This window comes from Chroicocephalus ridibundus, chromosome 1 (genome assembly GCF_963924245.1).
Source record: "Chroicocephalus ridibundus chromosome 1, bChrRid1.1, whole genome shotgun sequence".
Classification (NCBI taxonomy): domain Eukaryota; kingdom Metazoa; phylum Chordata; class Aves; order Charadriiformes; family Laridae; genus Chroicocephalus; species Chroicocephalus ridibundus.
In genome coordinates this window covers 177,441,578-177,460,250 of record NC_086284.1, presented here as the reverse complement: position 1 = coordinate 177,460,250, position 18,673 = coordinate 177,441,578, and the positions used below count along the sequence as shown (strand labels likewise).

The 18,673-nt window shown below is 38.9% G+C and overlaps 1 protein-coding gene across 3 annotated transcripts in view; it reads left to right on the top strand.

The window, feature by feature from the left end:
• SYT1 (synaptotagmin 1) overlaps nt 1-18,673 on the top strand; it is a 361,382-nt gene that overhangs the window by 117,397 nt on the left and 225,312 nt on the right. For all 3 annotated transcript variants that reach the window (XM_063322878.1, XM_063322876.1, XM_063322877.1), the window contains exon 3: nt 12,802-12,859. The gene's annotated coding sequence lies outside the window, so the exon portion shown is untranslated. The remainder of the gene's footprint in view (nt 1-12,801; nt 12,860-18,673) is intronic.

Genomic DNA, 18,673 nt, shown 5'->3' with positions numbered 1-18,673 from the left:
TCAGCTCTTCTGTCACAGCCCAGGGTGACACCTGTGATTAAAAGGTCTGCCTGAATTCCCCAGTCTCTAGGTTTTTGCTTGTAGTTTCCAGATGAAAAAAGTCATGATGCTTCAAAGTTTCATCTCTAGGATTGCAAAATCAGACACATTTGTCAGGCATGTGCACATACTGTGTAAAGAAATGTTTTAAGATACTAAAATGATATCTCTAAATGATGTTATACAATTATGAATTCAGACCCAAATCCCAGCAGCGGCAGGCTGGTTAAAACTTTCACTGTGCTTCCGTAAGTACAGAGATGAAATTTAATTTAGAAGCCAGCCCTACCCAATTTGTTGACCAGGGAAGGAAGCCAAGGTGGCCAGGTAGTATGTTATTATGTGCACATCGTAACTATGGAAAGTAGCATGACTCAACCACATTACACTGAGACATTACCTGCACTTAGTTAAGAGCTCTGATGACTAAATTCTCTCCCTTGCACAGCCACCCAGGCTGACGACCATTTTCTCATGGGTATGAGGCATTTCTACTGAACTGTGCAGCCGCTGCTGAGTTGGCTTTGCTTCTGAGAATCAAGGTAGCATTTGCAACCATGGCCACTTACATACCCACCCAGTTCTTTTCACAGGCTTGTCATTTGTCACTCAGGTTCACTCTTGCCATTTAGATTATATGTTTCTTCAGCAAGTTGTAGCCTGACTGTAAACTCCAGCTTGCATTGCTCTTGGCATTCACATATTTTATACCCGGGCAATATTTTCATCTACTATTTTTTTGTTTGGTTTGGTTTAGTTGTCGGTGTCTATGTGATTGCTCCTCTGTGTCTAGGCAAAAGGAAAAACGCTGAAGAAAGATCTGCTACTGGCTGGTCATCGCATTACTTGTGTTTGAGGACTACTGGTACCGATCAGCACATCTTGTTTTTAGTTCTCTAATGGCGCTATATACCACCCCTTCCAGGAGACACTGCTGTCTGCTACAATGACAGTCACGGAAAAAAAATATGTTCTGGATGGTACTAAATAAGAAAGATACTGGACAGTGTCAGAAGTTAACTGTGACAAATGTGACAAATTTGGATATAAGAAACAGATTTACAAAAGATGATCTGTTCAGTTCTCTGATTTTCAGGGGCATCTCCACGAATCCTGTTATTTTCATGCTAGTCCATTTTATTTTTTGTTTCTTTAGATCTTTGTACTGGAGAAACATAACTTATGAAAATGCAGTTTTTAAGAATTACTTAAGTTTTTTTTTGACTGTAAGGAGGGCTGAGGAAGACAAAAAACATGATACAAGATGAATTCGTAATTTCCAACAGACTTTGTAAGGTTTATACAACAGACTTATTATAGTAATCCATTCTTGTGACAAATGAATCAAAGACAGAAATAGCACAGTTAATTTTTAACATAAATAATTAGAAGGCTGCAAACATTTTTGGATTTTTAACCAATTGCTCATGATTTTGTCATCCTAATTGTCTAGCCATAAGGTTGTAAAGTATTTTCACTGATGATGGTAAAACTGCTTGCTGTTTTCTTATGACAAAATTAATTCAATGCTAAACCATAGTAGAGTGATTAGAAACACTTTTTTGGTGAATGAATCAATATATTATTGATACATATATATATCATACATATATACGACAAATTCTATGTTGTAACTGGAAAGAAATCTTTAAAATCTTCAAATATGCTTACTTTATTTAGTGATCCTATTATTAATAAATTCTAGTACCAGTAAAAAAGATCAGTGCTTTCCACTTTGGTTTTTGATTTTGAGTTTTTCATTCGTTGCTGCTGTTGACCACACAAAGGTACAATGTATCATCTCTTCTTGTAAAGAAAAATCTTCATTTAAGTTGATGACTTTTCATTCTCTTATTAATTTAAAATGTGGTTCAACAAAAAGGAAAAGCCAACTGTGACCATGACAGTAGTGAAATTTCATGTGAAGGTTAAAAACAGTAGTCTTGGGATATGAAGCCCCTGATAGCTACAGAAAGGTGAAAGGGAGCAGAGAACAGTTGGTGTAGAACAAAGGATGTTGCATGGTGGGTGCAGAGCAAGCAATGTTAAAATGCATGTGAGAAATCATGGATAGCAGCTTTGGAAATTGATAGGATTTTGGAAATTTTATAGGATTTGTTGCTGACTAGAAATCTGAGCAGTATGTAGGCCCTTACTTCTTGGATTAGTAAAGGAAGGGGTAGGCAGTAACTTGGTTTTGTCTGTATTGTCTTGGTAAATTGTTGTATTTCTTTTGAATAATTTTCTTTAGGAGAATTAAAACAGCAGCATGAATAAAACTTACAGTATATGACAGAATGTGTGGGCTAACATTGTACTAGTGGTGAATTATCATCCTTTACTGCACGTATCCAAGTGAACCTCGGAATAAGTCTGTTTAGCATTTTCTCTTACTATAAAAACTTACCCTTGAAGGGGTGCATTTAAATGGCCAGCAAATATTCAAGTTGTTGCTGCTCTAAGTCTCTTTGGCATAATATAGAAAGGCTATTAGAACAACTGATCCGCAGATAACGTTGCTTAATCTGCTGAAGTGTTGATACTCAGTATCAAGTTTTATGGGTGAATTGCTTGCCCACATTAGTGCATTTTTGTAAAGTAGAATTTAGAAATTAAAAAAGCCTCACAACAAACTTCCAGAACAAAAACATCAGCAGCATTATGTAATGTATAATCACTTCTTGCAGTGGATATTGCAGCAGGTTCTTTCATCCTGTGATAAACGCAATTAGATTTTGAATCTCCAAACACTGGAGTGCAGATGAGTGTGTATCAAAGGTACTGAAGTTCTTCGAAGTGTTTACACTTAGATGGCTTGTTTTAGTTCCATAAAATATACCAGCTATTAATGTAAAAATCTATGTTATCTTTCCAGGAAGGATTTGGGAGACTCATTAAAAACTTTCACATTGCTTCTAAATAAATGTTGGTCTATAGCTGTTAACAAGCAACCTAAATATGACTTCTGAAACCAATTTTGCTAGGAACTATTTTCGTATAATTTCAGATAATCCAGGACATCTAGTTTAAATAGTGTTATGAAGCAACTCGTGGAGAGCTAGATTTCTTTTTTCTAAAATGATTCAGAAAATAATGGTAGTTTTTTATCTTTCTGTCTAGGAAAGCCTGAAAATATTTGGAGTTAAATTTGATGGAGTTTAAATTCCATGTCAGGAGTGCTGGTTGTTTCAGCTGAACCCTTGAAAACTTTCACTTGAGAAAATGAAGTTACCCTCTGATGTATAAAGTTTTTAGGGCTTTTTATTACTAATAAATTCTAGTAGTGTTCTCATAGGTTCATATTTGCAAATGGAAAAATGAAGGTGTCATGTAAATTTTGAAAATTCTACTGTTTTCTGAGAAAATGGCTGAGACATGCTCAGCAGTCACAAAGAAGGACTGTCAAGCTATGCACTGTGAAAAGCTTATGGGTCAGGATTAAAGGGAGGGCAGGGGCAGGTAATGGTACAGTGGGGGTCTGCTATAGGCCACCCACCCAGGCAGACCCAGCACATGAGGCCCTCTGTAGATAGATAGAAGCAGCCTCACATTCACAAGCCCTCGTCCTCATGGGGGGGACTTCAAGCACCCTGATATCTGTTGGAGGGACAACACAGCAGGGCATAAGCAATCCAGGAGGTTCCTGGAAAGCGTTGATGATAACTTTCTTCTCCGAGGGAAGCCAACGAGGAAAGGTGACAATGCTAGACCTCGTTCTCACCAACAAGGAGGGACTGGTAGGGAATGTGAAGCTTAAGGGCAGCTGTGGCTGTAGTGACCATGAGATAGTGGAGTTCAAAATCCTTAAGGCAGCAAGGAGAGCGCATATTAAGCTCACTAGCCTGGACTTCCAGAGAGCAGACTTTGGCCTCTTCAGGGATCTGCTTGGTAGAGTACCGTGGGATAAAACCCTGGAGGGAAGAGGGGCCCAAGGAAGCTGGTTATTATTCAAGGGTTACCTCCAAGCTCAGGACCAACGCATCCCAACAAAGAGAAAGTTGGGCAAAAATGCCAGGAGGCCTGCATGGATGAGCAAGGAACTCTTGGAGAAATTCAAACTCAGAAAAGAAGCCTATAGACCATAGAAGCAAGGACAGGTAGCTTGGGAGGAATACAGAGAAATTGTCCGAGCAGATAGGGATCAGGTCAGGAAAGCTAAAGCCCTGATAGAATTATATCTGGCCAGGGATGTCAAGGGCAACAAGAAAGGCTTCTATAGGCCTGTTAGTGGTAAAAGGAAGACTAGGGAAAATGTGGTCCCTCCCTGGAAGGAAATGGGAGACCTGATCACCCGGGATATGGAGAAGGCTGAGGTATTCAATGACATTTTTCCCTTGGTCTTCATTGGCAAGTGCTCTAGCCACATCACCCAAGTCTCAGAAGGCAAAGGCAGGGACCAGGAGAATGAGGAACCGCCCACTGTAGGAGAAGAACAGGTTCAGGATCATCTAAGGAGGCTGAAGGTGCACAAGTCCATGGGAGAGTCATCCACGGGTCCTGAGGCAACTGGCACATGAACTTGCTAAGTTGCTAAGTATCCATCATATTTGAGGAGTCATGGCAGTCCAGTGAAGTTCCTGCTGACTGGAAAAGGGGAAACAAAAGGCCCATTTTTAAAAAAGAAAAAAAGTATGACCTGGGGAGCTACAGTCTCACCTCTGTGCCCGGCAAGATCATGGAGCAGATCCTCCTGGAAACTCTGCTAAGGCACGTGGAAAATAAGGAGATGATCTGTGACACCCAAAATGGCTTCACTGAGGACAAATCATGCCTGAAAAATTTGGTGACCTTCTATGATGGGGTTACAGCATTGGTGGATAAGGGAAGAGCAACTGACATCATCTGCCTGGACTTGTGCAAAGCATGTGACGCTGTCCCGCATGACATCCTTGTCTCTAAATTGGAGAGATGTGGATTTGACAGATGGACCACTCACTGGATAAGAAATTGGCTGGATGGCCACACTCAAAGAGTTGCAGTCAACGGCTTGATATCCAATTGGTGAGCAGTGACAAGTGGCATTCCTCAGGGGCCGGTATTGGGACCAGAGCTGTTTAACATCTTTGCTGGCAACATGGACAGCGGGATTGCGTGCAACCTTGGCAAGTTTGCCAATGACACCAACCTGTGTGGTGTGGAGGGAAGGGATACCATCCAGAGGGACCTGGACAGGCTTGAGAAGTGGGCCCATGCAAGCCTCATGGAGTTCAACAAGGTCAAGTGCAGGGTCCTGCACCTGGATCAGGGCAATCCCAAGCACAAATACAGGTTGGGCAGAAAATGGATTGAGAGCAGCCCTGAGGTGAAGGACTTGGGAGGGTTGGTTGATGAGAAGCTCAACATGAGCCATTAATGTGCCCTCACAGCCCAGAAAGCCAACTGCATCCTGGGCTGCATCAAAAGAAGCATGGCCAGCAGGTTGAGGGAGGTGATTCTTCTCTGCTCTGGTGAGACCCCACCTGGAGTAATGCATTCAGCTCTGGGGCCCCCAACATAAGGTGATCATGGACCTGTTGGAGCAAGTCCAGAGGAGGGCCACCTGTCCTATGAAGACAGGCTGAGAGAGTTGGGGTTGTTGAACATGGAGAAGAGAAGGCTCAGGGGAGACCTTATAGCAGCCTTTCAGTACCTAAAAGGGCCTACAGGAAAGGGGGGGAGGGACTCTTTGTCAGGGAGTGTAGTGACAGGACGAAGGGTAACAGTTTTAAACTAAAAGAAGGTAGATTTAGATTAGATATTAGGAAGAAATTCTTTATTCTGAAGGTGGTGAACACTGGAACAGGTTGCCCAGAGAACTTGTGGATGCCCCATCCCTGAAAGTGTTCAAGGCAAGGTTGGATGGGGCTTTGAGCAACCTGGTCTAGTGGAAGATGTCCCTGTCCATGTCAGGGGGATTGGAACCAGATGATCTTCAAGGTCCCTTCCAACTCTAACCATTCTATGATTCTGTGATTCTATGAAGAGTCTTGCCAGAGCAGCTCCAGTTGCTCCATGGCAGATGCAGCAAAGTAGTTGAAGTGTCCCTATATAGTGTGAACACATCCAACTTGTCTGCTTTATTAGTCTGTCATATGCAAAGATTTCCTGGGAGTTTGTGCCACATTTGGTGTGCATCCACATCTCTGGCACATCCCATTTATACAGCAAGACTACAGTAAGTTCACTGTGAAGTGGTCGTCAGTAGAGGAAGAGACATGTATTGTTCTGGATAGATACTGGGGGGAATGCTAGTCCTGCCCAAAATTCTGATAATCCTTTGACATTCTTGCATATGGCCAGGAGTTGTCATAAGAACATAAGCTCAACTTGATTCAGGTACCAATTTGTGATTGTGTTGTCACTGGCAGTATTATCACTGTTAATAGGTTTTCTTTCATGAAGAGAGAATCTTTTAGTGCCCACTGATTCATATGATTGTTTATTGATCATGAAGTTATGATGCTGACCTAAGTGTGGTTGATTGAAATATCGGAGTGGATGGCTCTTTTAACATCAAGCCAAGCATGAGGATAAAGTAAAAGCTGGAAAAAGCTGTTGATGAGCGACAGGAGATCTGAATCCACCACGACTGAGAACCAAGGAGGGCAGCAAGGCATGTTCCTGGCAGTGCTGGTAGGAGAAACAGAAGCTGAGAATGTGAGAAGCATCACGCAGCTGGGGGAGAGATGCAGGGGCACTTGAGAAGCAGCTAGCGCTTACTGACGGTTAGTAGCTACTCTTTAGCCTGTGTATGAATTGTGTGTAGCAAAAACACAGTATGTCTGATAGAGTTGTGGATTATAAGCAAGAAAAGACTAGCCAGTTTCCTATGGAAAAAGGACCACAGAGCCTCCATGGAGTTGAAACCCTTGGATCTTTAATCTGCTAAGAACTGAAATTTTGAGGAAGCCATGGGTGAGCAGCATCTTTGAACATTAGGCAGCAGGTAACTACAAGTGAACAAAGGCCAAAAAAAGTAGCTTCATTGCTAGTACTGTAAAAAATACTCCCAGAGACAAATTCTGCAATAAGCGGAGTCCTTCACTAAGTAGAGAAATCCCTAGAGCTGAAAACTGTGTTCAGCTTTAACCACGTGGGTCACAGGGTGAGGATGGCTGAGCCACAGACTGAATGGGCAGGGGAAGCAGGGTCTGAATACTGTTTTTACCTCTAGTGGCCACAGTGACACTGTGTCTGTATTTTGCTAAATTGTAGGCTGAAATACTTAAATACTGTATGTCAAGACCTAAAAAAAGATTGCAATCTAGTTAATATCTGTAAACGTAAATAGCGGTCCAAATGGCAGCTCCCCTATATAGGTACTCTGTCTTTACGTACAGGGCTTGATTAAATACTCCTGTATGAATGAGGACGGGAGAATTTCTCCTGCTCCACCAGGAAGTATGTGGTACAACCAGTATCTTTTCTTTTTCATTCTGTTGCTCCAAATTTCATCCGGTCTTGAAAAATGGCTCCTTGTCTTTGTTTATCTTTTCTCTTTCATTTCCTGTTTCAACAGTTGTTTCCTTTCCCTTAGGAAAACCAGTAGCATGAATCCATATTTATCCATTTCCTTACTCCCTGTCCTGCTTTTTCATCGTAGCTTTGAGAGGACAGAGGATCTGCTCTTGTAGGCAGAAGTTTGTGGTCTTTCTTTGTATGCTGACACCTAATGGCAGGCACACATCTGAGAATTTTATTTTTTTTAAAACCCTCTGGACTGTTGCAGTTCAAAATGTGAGACCTGGTGGGTATATTTTTGTGTGGCACTCACTGCGTTAATCCCATTCAGTATACAGTCTGAGAGGCTTTGCAGAAAAGGGGGTCCATAGAAGTGCTTAGCTTTCCTACCGCTATTTACCCCTTATCAGACTTTTCATGAAATTTGCAATAAAGATGGCAATAAGTACCTTTTCTCTGGTTTGCTTATTTGCTAGAGAACTTTTCATTCTGGATTTTGATCTACAGAATATCAAAGACTACTGAGCCTCCTTCATTCGTTATTCTGCAATTCATTTGTGCACAATCACCTCTATCATGAGATGTGTATCTCTTTATCAAATAATGTGTATATTGTTTTTTACTCTTCTATACTGTTCTCCGTGATTTCTTACTGGCAAGGAGGCAGGGTGATGGCTGTGAGGGGAAGAATGCTGTCATCTAATATACGGTAACTTAGAGCAGTGGTATTTAGGGGTTTTTTTTTGTGGAGGTGTATTAAAAGTCTCTGTTTTATTATATTACAGGCCTGAATTCAGTCAGTAATGACCTCAATAGCGCCTGTTTTAATGTAATCCCTGCTTGCTGACTGCTGTTCCAAGAATAAAAATTTAAGCCAAAAGATTTAATGAAATCCTTTGGGATTAGTGCTCACTGGGCTGGGGAAATTGCATATCAACCTTTTCTCTGTACTCTAACCATACGGTTTAGTATTTGAATAGGAGAGTGTCCAAGAGAGACAACTCTGAGTTCATCAATAATTTACATTTTTGTTAGTTACAAACCTGGTATTTGGGATTCTGTTGCCATAGCAATCCATCTGGGCCTGAACGGATAGTGTTTTAAGTGGTGGTTGTATAGGGATTCACAGTGTGTGCTTTAAATCCCCTCTAAACTAATCCTCAGATCTGTTCTGTGACTTATTTGAGGCTTCGACAAAATCAATGTTACTCACAGTAAAAAGTTTATGCTGAGCAAATTAAGCCCATAAAATATTAGAATATGCATATGATTAAGGACTGTAAAGTTCATAATGTATGACAATTTCTGTTTCAATATGTGGAGCAATTAATAAATGCCCACAACTCCATTTTTTTCAAAATACATTTAATTTGTTGCACATTATGCAACTAGAAATTATACAGACTCTGTACTGGTTATTAGCTAATTTAAACTTCATAATCGACTGCTAGCCTCATTTTCCCAGATGTCAGTTCTGTGTTTTACAGGATGTCAGTCTGCTCATGATACTTTATAACTTCCACTTTCAATTAATCTGATTTTCTCTCATAAATAATTCTAAAGCAGAGAATAAAATTTGAAATTCCCATTTTAGTTTCTAACACTACTACAGTTGGGTTTTGAGGCTGTGCTGCTGAATTCAGTAGGTAGCTAAATTCAGTAGCTGCTTTCTGTTTGAAGTTTGATTTATATTTTCTCATTTTGCCACACAAAATTTCGAAATGGTTTATTCAAAACTTCACAGATATGCCACATAAAGGGATGTCCTCCGGTTTGAAAGACGATCAATAAACTCCTCAGCAAACCAGGGCTAACTTTCAGCTCTGTGAAAACCAAAACCTTCCTGAAACTGATTTCCAGAGCTTGTAGTTCTTCATAAGAAAAATGTTGTCCAGTTGTGCTCTCAAACTGTCACTGAACCATAATGATGATGTATTAGCTGCTCTTCATTACTCCAGAGTATAGAGATTCAGTTTGCAAAATTATTCTTCAATGTTTGAAAGGAGAGAAGAATATTCAAATAACAGCCATATGCTCTACTAATGAGTGTTTAGCCCGTAATCCCAAACAGACAAAAATTGTTTCTTCATGGAGTTTGTAAAAGATCACACGGTTCTTCCTCGCTGTAAAAATAGTAATAGAATAAAGAAGCTACAGATGGCCTAAGAGATCTTGAGAAGTCCTTAATTACCATGCAACATCCCTTTCGTCTTTTATATTACAGTTCACAATGAATAGTGAAACATGAAAGGGCATATTTTTGCCATGATGCTGTGATGCTGTAAACATCCTTTGTCACCTGTAATAAATGTAAATCTACTCTGTTTCTGTATCAGTTAAACAAGAGTTTCCTGAGAAGAACTGCAAAGAATCCTTTCCTTGCAGTGGGGTAGGGTTTCATTTAATGAGCAAAGATATGCATGTATATTCTTCGATTCAGTGTGTCTGACTGAACTTTGTTTACTTCAGAGCTCCAGTTCTGCCCCAGCTTAATGGGACTATTTCCATAATTGGTTACCACTAAAGGTAACTGGGAACAGAGAGCTTAGAATTAACTAAAAAAGGCTTTGTTTTGATTGCTTTTGCATATCCTTATGACTAACTAAAGTAAAAGTTGCAGATCATTTACATGATTACTTAGCCTAAAACTGCATGCCCTAAAGTATCTTCTGTAGATACCATTTGTAAAATATAGATTATGCTTCAAAGGGATATTACGAGATGTATTCAGGCATATCAAAATGTGTTTCTGTTGATATTTCCAATGGTTTCATTAGGAAAAGTCTTCCCTTGCAAATATTATTGAAATGAAAACGGAGCCTTGGAAGATACTAGCAGTATGACAGATGCTATTTGTAGCTCTGGAAATATAGTTGTCACTGCAGGGGATCTCCTGCACTGAAGACCCACAGGAGTCCATAACCAAGGGTGAATGAATTAATCTTCCAACACAACTCAGAAAAAATAGCCTGTATTTAATAGTAAGTGATAGAAACACAGTTGCATTTCTCTGTTAATTTTTTTTTTAATCTTTCTCTAGAAATGTAAATCTTTCCTGTTCATTTCTCTCAATATATTTTAGCTCTGTAAATGCTTGCAAAGAGTGCTGGTATTCAGACTCCTTGATTACCGTTGATTTTTATTGATTGGTTTTTACTTATTTATTCCAGATCTGCATTATGTTATTCATCTGTTTCTGTAACTCCGTCTGTCAACTTCAAGGGTGCAGGCGGGCTGTCTCTGTTTGCACTTAATGAAGCACCACACTTACTCATGGTTTTGCTTAAATTTGCTTCTCTAATCTAGCACATAACCTGTATTTTTGTTCAGTTATTCCCAATTAATACTCAAGTAAACATCTGTCTTTCCATTTTGTGGTCTTTGCAGCAGAAGGAAATAGTTAATCTTCTGAAAGGCTCAGTAATAGTATGACACAGCTTGACACAGACAGCTTAGAGAAACAGGGGAAGATTGAGACGGTGAACCGCAGAGCAGGTGTGACTCTGTGTGTTAATTTCTCTAAGGCACTTGCAGCTACCTCTATTCAAATGCAGGATGTACGCAGAGACCTGAATCAAAACCCTGGCTCTGAACCCCAGGAGAAGGTTGGGATTAGAGCTTTTAATTGAAACCTGTTTCTGAGTGTGTCTGAATTTCAGATCCCTCAGTTTCCCAAACTTTGAATGACAGGGAGAGGCAAAGTTTTGGTTGAACCCGTTCAGGAGGTATTTGAGTACAGCAGTTCAGATTAGGCCTGTTACAGCCTCTACCAGGACCAGCTAATAAGGAGTACCAAGCTACGTAAGGACTGCTAAGCCTATTGTCAGATGTGTAACAACCCTGGGAAAGAAGCGAGTTGATTCCACAGCTGTGTTGTACACCAGCACCTGAATTATCCTAAACCCTTGCAAAATAAGGGTTACAGATTATTGTCCGACTAACTTTGCATTGTTTGAGTGCTCCACAACTCCTCACTGATGTCTGGGGCATAACGAAATAGGCTGGTAGGTGGAAGAGCTAATCTCTACAGTTCAGAAAAGTTTAAAAGTTAGTAACAACATAATATCGTATGACTTGTACTCACAGACTATATAGCCCTCAGCTCCAAAGAGCTGTTACTTGTTGCCCAACAGGTTTCTTCAGTAGACTGACATGCAAGTGAGTGATTTCTGGAATATCATAGCTATTGACAGAACTAGACAGAAGGCAATATTAATTTTTTACTTAAAAAGAAGGGAAAAATAGATTAATCAGTTATGTTGTGAATCCTTTATTATTTGAGTCATGAAAGATGGTAGCCTGGTTAATTTAGAGTGAGGTGCTGGATGGAATCATGATTTGATTTTTTTAAAGACCAGAGTAAGGGTTGATGTGATACAGTTTGACAATTTTAGATAACAGTAGTTTCATTTTCCTCAGACAAAGTTAATGTAAAATTAAAAATACATTTCCCTATCTTGGTAACCGTGCATTTGGCTCCCTTTTTCAACTGCATCAAAATTGGTCACCTTCGCATTAAAGTGCCTTCACAGCTTGATCCTGCCTGCTCTTTCACATCAACGTTGCCCTTATTGCAACCTTTATTGCCCATCGGTCCCAATTTTCTCCCTTCTCTCATGCAACCTTTATTCATGAAAACTGTTAATAGTAAAAACCTGCAAAGCCAGTATGCTGTGTTCCTTCAAATCCTGCCTTAAAACTCACCTCTTTTGTGAGGCCTGTAAACTGACCAAGAAAGGCTAAGCAGCTGGTATGCTGTGATCGGTGTTTATTAGTTGTTAATTGTCTGCATGAAACAGTCGGGGTGAGGCATCAAACACCCCTCTGCAGCATGTCCCACTCTCCTCCAGACGTGGTGGGGGAGGCTCTGGCTGTCACTGGAGGTACATGTTGTTTCTTCCTTACCTCCTCAGTATAATGGGATAATCCAGCCTAGGTCTATTAAACAGCGTGAGAATTTAATTTTGACCAGAGGATTGCCAACCTAACAAGTGTGAACACCTTCACCTTTCCTGAATTGGGGAGAGCTGCAGGTGCCCAGATGCAATTTAGATGCCCAGAATCTGGTATGAGGTTTCAAAAGACATTTGTCCCCTGAACCTGTGGATTTCTCATCTCTGCTACCTAAGACCGGAAACTTTTCCTTTTAAGGAGAAGGAGTGATGTGGATTTTCTCTTCTGGATGCTTTCACAAAAACCCAAGGCTTTAAATCTTTGAGTAAACCAAAACTAAATATGAAAATGGCAAACTTCTATTGTAAAAATGAAACTAGGTAATTTATTTTGCATAGAGATAAATGCATATATTTGTTTTTCTTACAGAAACGTGGAGTCGTGAATAAACAGAGAAGAGTTAAGCACACAGTCCGTATTGTGAACAGTAAGTGACCAAATTATGTACTCTGAAGCTAAACACTATTTGTACTTGCATTGGTTTTGTATTTTTTCTTACAGTTCTTCTAACAAGTGTAAGAAATTAGTGCTGTGAGCGTTTCTGCCTTTTATCCAACTCAGTTTCATTTCACAGGGGTAGACTTTTATAAATCCTATAATCATCTTAGGTAAGAGCTCCAGGTAATCCACACAATGTGTCTTCATCGCTGCCCATACTGAGAATACTGCCTTTTTCTTCTCAGTAAAAATGAATTGTAATACTAGAAGGTACCAAGTTAAAAATAGTATTACACTAACATTTGCTCACATCTGAAATTTCACAGAAGAACGCTTAGGTTTATCAGCATAGTCAGATCCTGTTGGGTCGGGACATGAGTAAGAGGGTCCTATGGGTTTGTGTTAACTGCTGACTAATTGTTCTGAACTGCCCTGGTCAGAGCTGTGCTGTTCACTGCACATTATGACCAATCACAATGCATGGCTACACTGGCCTTTGATAACTACAGCTTTATAAATCATCAAGAAATTAAGACTACTCGCTAAGGCAAGAAAATGAGCCATGGTTGTGCTGTGGTTGATATTATCGATGCTGTCTATTGATGCTGTCCTTCGAAAAAAATCTCAGGCTGCTGGTGAAGTGCCAGTCATGATACAGTGGAGAACAGACACCACCTTTACTGCCAATCCAAAGTAACATGCCCTGGGAAACACAGGAGGTTATATGGGTGTACTGCATTACTGGGTATTAAAAGGTGGCAATATCCTTTGAGGACCAAAGCGGGTGAATGTGTGTTGAGGCATTTCTATTCATAGTTCAAATAAAACAGTTCCTCTATCCTAGCTGCTAATAGAGCCTGCTTTTTCTGTGGTAGGAGATTGTGGACAGTAAGTAATACACAGAGAACACACGCTCTTCAGCACCGTTCTGCTTGTAGAATATACATTTGACAGTATATCATGCAGTAGAACTGAAGGAATTTGATTGTCATATATGAAAACTCTATTCATTTAGCCAAACTGGCATATGGAACAAACTAGTTTTGGATAGAAATAAATCTTGAATCTTTTTTGGCAAGCGGTAAAAATAAAACTGCTGGAAAAGAATATGTATAGACCCCAGTAGCCAAAACATGCCCAGTATCTCTCTGGGCAACCAAATTCAATGATGGGTTTTAACATTACATTTAATCGGACAACATGAAAGGAAATGTGTGATATTTTACTGAAGCTGAGGGCAACATAATTCTTGTGTGAAAATCTGTACGGTAATTTATACAATGTACTCAACTGTGCTACCAGTAGGCATTTTTTAGACATACTATAAATCATACATATGTTCCAGAAGATCATCAGAAAAAAAATCAGTTTTAAAAAAAAATTCTCAAAGCTCCTGTCTTATTTGTCTATTCCTCTTAACTTCCCATTGCTTTTCCTGTCAATCATACTTTCCTTCCATTTTCTCTTCTTTCTCCTGTGACTCTTGTGGTTTATATTCCCTACATGCTATCACACCTCTCTTCTTCCTCTGTCTTTCCAGTCTTCTTACCTACACAGCTAATCTGCTCCACCTTCATAGTTTCTCCTCCCATCTCCCACGCAGGGCCATCTCCTCTTCCTCTTGGCAGAGCTGCATTGCAGAATGTTCCTGATCTGTGGCAAATTTTGAGCTTGCCATTTCTAGTATCACATAGATAATCTGCAGACCAAGTGCATTATTGGTATTGTTGGGTAATAATATTACACAGAATAATGTCATATACCTGCATCTAAGAAATTTGCAAGGGGTTGCAACATATTGTAATACGGGTCATCTCCTTGAATTTTTATTGGGTGTGCGGAAAGATATGGTGTGACTTTGGGGAGTTGTTATTTAACGCATGGGGTAATGCGTTAATAATCAATTATGCTTTTGCCTCGGATCTTAAGTTTTGTCAGCAGATGACTGATAGTTACATGCTTAAATATTAGCAGTTCCAAGCAATTTCTATAATTCAACTGATGTATGTATACAAAAAATCCAGGAGTTGTTATAGACCTGTTTGTAGAAAGTAAGTTTCACTTCTGCAGACACTTGAAGATTGTCTTCTCACTTGTATTCCTGTGTCAAGTGGCCAGAACTCACAGGCAGCTGTTTCAGAATAGCATGGATTTATTTGTGTATAGTGAGAAAAAATTAATCAACTATTACTGGTACTCTATCACATACAAATTCTCTCTCTCCTGCAGGCAGAATAGGTTGACAGAACCTTTTTATAGTATCCGTCAGCTGATTTTATCAGTCATGGTATTATGGTTATAAACTACAAATGATCTAACAATGAATATATAATTACAGAAATGAAACTGTACAGTGGTTATTTAACATTTGTAATGTGTAATTTATTTAACACTCTCTTTCAAATATACATGGGAAATTAGAATAATAAAACAGAAATAAAATTACATTTATCTCTCATCCATCATGAGTGAGGAGCAATGTTTCCAGCTTGATGAAGCCATACATTCAGCCACGTAGGGAAGTTCATGTATGCTACCTTTGGGCGTGCTTGAAACACACTTGTGAACTGAACTGTGTGTTATTGATACACTAAGCAACAAGTCATTCTTCTGACACTAGCACTGATAAATTGTGGATCTTCATTTTGAAATCCTTTTTCTTTCTCAACCTGAATTAAAACCTAAAATTTAAAATATCCGGTGCTGAGAGGCAAAAATATTGGATTCCAGATATAAAAAGAAGATAAAATGAATATGGATCTTATTATGAAAAGGATAAAATAAAAGTCATGATATATGCTATATTTTGTGGGGTTTAATTGTTCTCATCTTTATTTTAAATGCAAGGTGCCTTTGTCATTTGGCTTTGATATCACAAAAGATCGCAGTCATCCTTCGTGGAGGAGAGAAAAAATCTTGCAGTAAGTGTTCCAAGAAAGGTGTCCATTGTCCTCGCTCAGTCAGCAGCAATCAAATTTAATCTGCCACAGACTTTGGTTTATCAAATAATTGACATCTTTGGTGTCTGCTGGTTAATAACAGTTTTTTCATTACTCTCGTTTAATAAAGACAAGTTTAAGTAATGTGACATAAATTAGGAGACTGCACAAACGAAGCACTAATACAGGAGGAGGATGCCAAACCGTGCGCTGCTGCGAGCAGCTGAGAGGAGGCTTGGCCTGCTGAAAATGATTGTACGGGCAGTTTGACTCCATTACACGTAGAGGAACTAAATTCGTGTTAGACTTACCATTAGCTCATGAGCACACAATATTACCGTTGTTTACCCCAATATCTATTTCGAAAGTTACCATGTTTTGTATTTTAACATTGACCGTATTATATCCAGAGGTATGTAGTGTACCAGAGATAAAGTAGATAAATGAAGGGTTCCTTGGGTTTAGAAGGGTCAGTTTTGTAAAAGTGAATTTATGAGCCTTCAAAAAGAAATGAGCCTGTGGTTTCTGAATGTTCTCTACTAATCACAATAATCTTCCCTTACATTATGATTTCAGTCTTTCATGGCAATATAGTAATCTAGAAGCAGCATGGAAGTGCCCTCATTCCCTGTGCTCCCAGGTTTTGTCACTGCCCATTAAAATTCATGTGCATATACTGCAGGCTTGGATAAAATAGTTCATTTGAGTATTCACGCTACCTGAATTCTTTAATGAGGTCTTCCCCTAAATTAGTTTCACTTTTTTTTTTTTTCTTTTTTTCCCCCTCCCACAGTGGAAGTATGAACTTCTGGTAAATTATGTAGTTACATTTGCATAGTGTAAAGGTTTTTATTTTGTCGCTGTTATGGTTATCATGTTAACATACTCAGAGTAGTATATTCTCTGTGACTCATATGCTTACAAAATTCTGTGCCTCAAAACCTCATTTTTCTTTTTTTTTATTGATCTTGTGTTACAGACACAGCTTTGCATTTTTTAGTGTGAGATCTCTGACACAGATTTAGATTCTGTACTGCTTTGAGGTATGCTAGTTATGCAACCTAATTTTGCAAAATGGCTGTGTGTTTGTGCTTCCCTGGGGCTTCAGTTTAGTTGTCATCTATCATTTTAGCACCGTGATTGATTATTCTCTACTATTTAATTTATCTGCTGCAGCTTCTCAGCTTTTTCTTCAATTGGTAAACACATACTTTTCCAGACACGTTTTCAAATGATGTGTTTTCCAAGTGTGCCAGAAGTCATGTAATCATATTTTTCTCAGCTAGGAATTTAACCGTTTAAGCCATTAAATGGTTTCAATAAATTATTGGCTGATATTTTGTCTATTACTTGCAAGTTTTGCATAGGAAATCTGTGTTGTATTTTCCATTTTTCAATGTTATTGTATATACTTATTCTAAAATACAAGTGTATTTACCAGCTGCTTTTTTGTCCACCAAAAAATAGTAAAAGAAACGAGCAGCTTTTTCAAGTGTAGGAGATAAATACATGGGCTGCTGCTGCTGCAGTAGACTTTAACCACCTTTGCACATTAGGTTTCAAAAGCAAAATATTTATTAGCTTAATTTGCTCTTTGGAATTTCACAAGCCAGCTTTAGTCAGTGGGGTTAACATGTGCTCGTTTTCTTGTCTTGTGTACTGTGTTCCTGTACTATAATTTGCTATTTTTAAGCATTACATTGAATATCAACTTGGCTATGATTGTGAATCAGGCTCTTTCAGAGTAACATGAAGTTTCCATTTAAAAAGGGGTGGGTTTTTTTTTGCATTAAGTCGTACTGTGTATACACGTCAGCATTACTGAGGCAACTTCCAAGAAGCTGCTATAATGAACTGCTTCTGTGATCCACATATCAAAGAAGTTTTAATGTCAAATTTTCTTTTCTCCTGCAGTTTTTATTATGGCTCTATGTTATCTGTGTTTTTGAATGGGAAGGTTGATAATTTGTTTTGATTTTTTTACTTTCTAGTTACTGACTGTACTTAATATTTGTGATTAAAATCTCTCAGTAAGAAGAATTACACTGTGTCATCATAATGCAGCTTTGCTGACGTTGGTAACTGCTGTTGTAGTCCTGTCTCTAAATACAATCAAACAAAATGAACAGACATCTGCAGCATTGTGTGCTTTTGGGGAGCAGTTTGTTGATCTTTTTTTGTGAGAGCGAGCTTTTTTTTAAAAGCTTTTGTTTGTAATTCTTAATCCCTTCGCACAATCCTCTTTTAAGGACTACCAGGTTAGCTTCGGATATGTATCTTAATAATTCCTGGTAGGTGAATTCCAGACCATATTTCATCAGAGAACTGGAGACAGCCAGTTCCATCACTCTTATGTCACTGTTCTTGTAGTGGCTGACGCTTCGATTAGGAACTAAGAGGACAGACTTTCTTGTCAACTCCACTGTTTTGCGTTTATAGTACATGAAGGTTAGCTCAAAAAATAACTAATATGATACAAGTGATTACCTACATACAGGTTAAGGTGACTCCCTAGTATGGAGTTGGTGTTAGCTAAGGAACATTATTTGGCAGTTTTGGATCCTCTCCAAGTATGAGTTTGTTCTTCAGTGATGATTTTCTTTGTTTCCTTCTTTCGGAGTTTCACATTGTATATCTTATTTTGAAGATATAGCTATCATAAACATCACATTTTGTCAGCTTTTCTTATGTGAATGAAACTCATTCAAATAAGTTTATTCAGAAATTAGAAAAGATGCATCTTAGACCTGCCTGCAATCATACCTTTAAGTTACTAGTATATAGACAACATTTATCTCTGAAAATGCAGACAGAATAGGAAATTCTGTTACTTTACCATGTAAACAAAAATGTTTTGCGAAGCC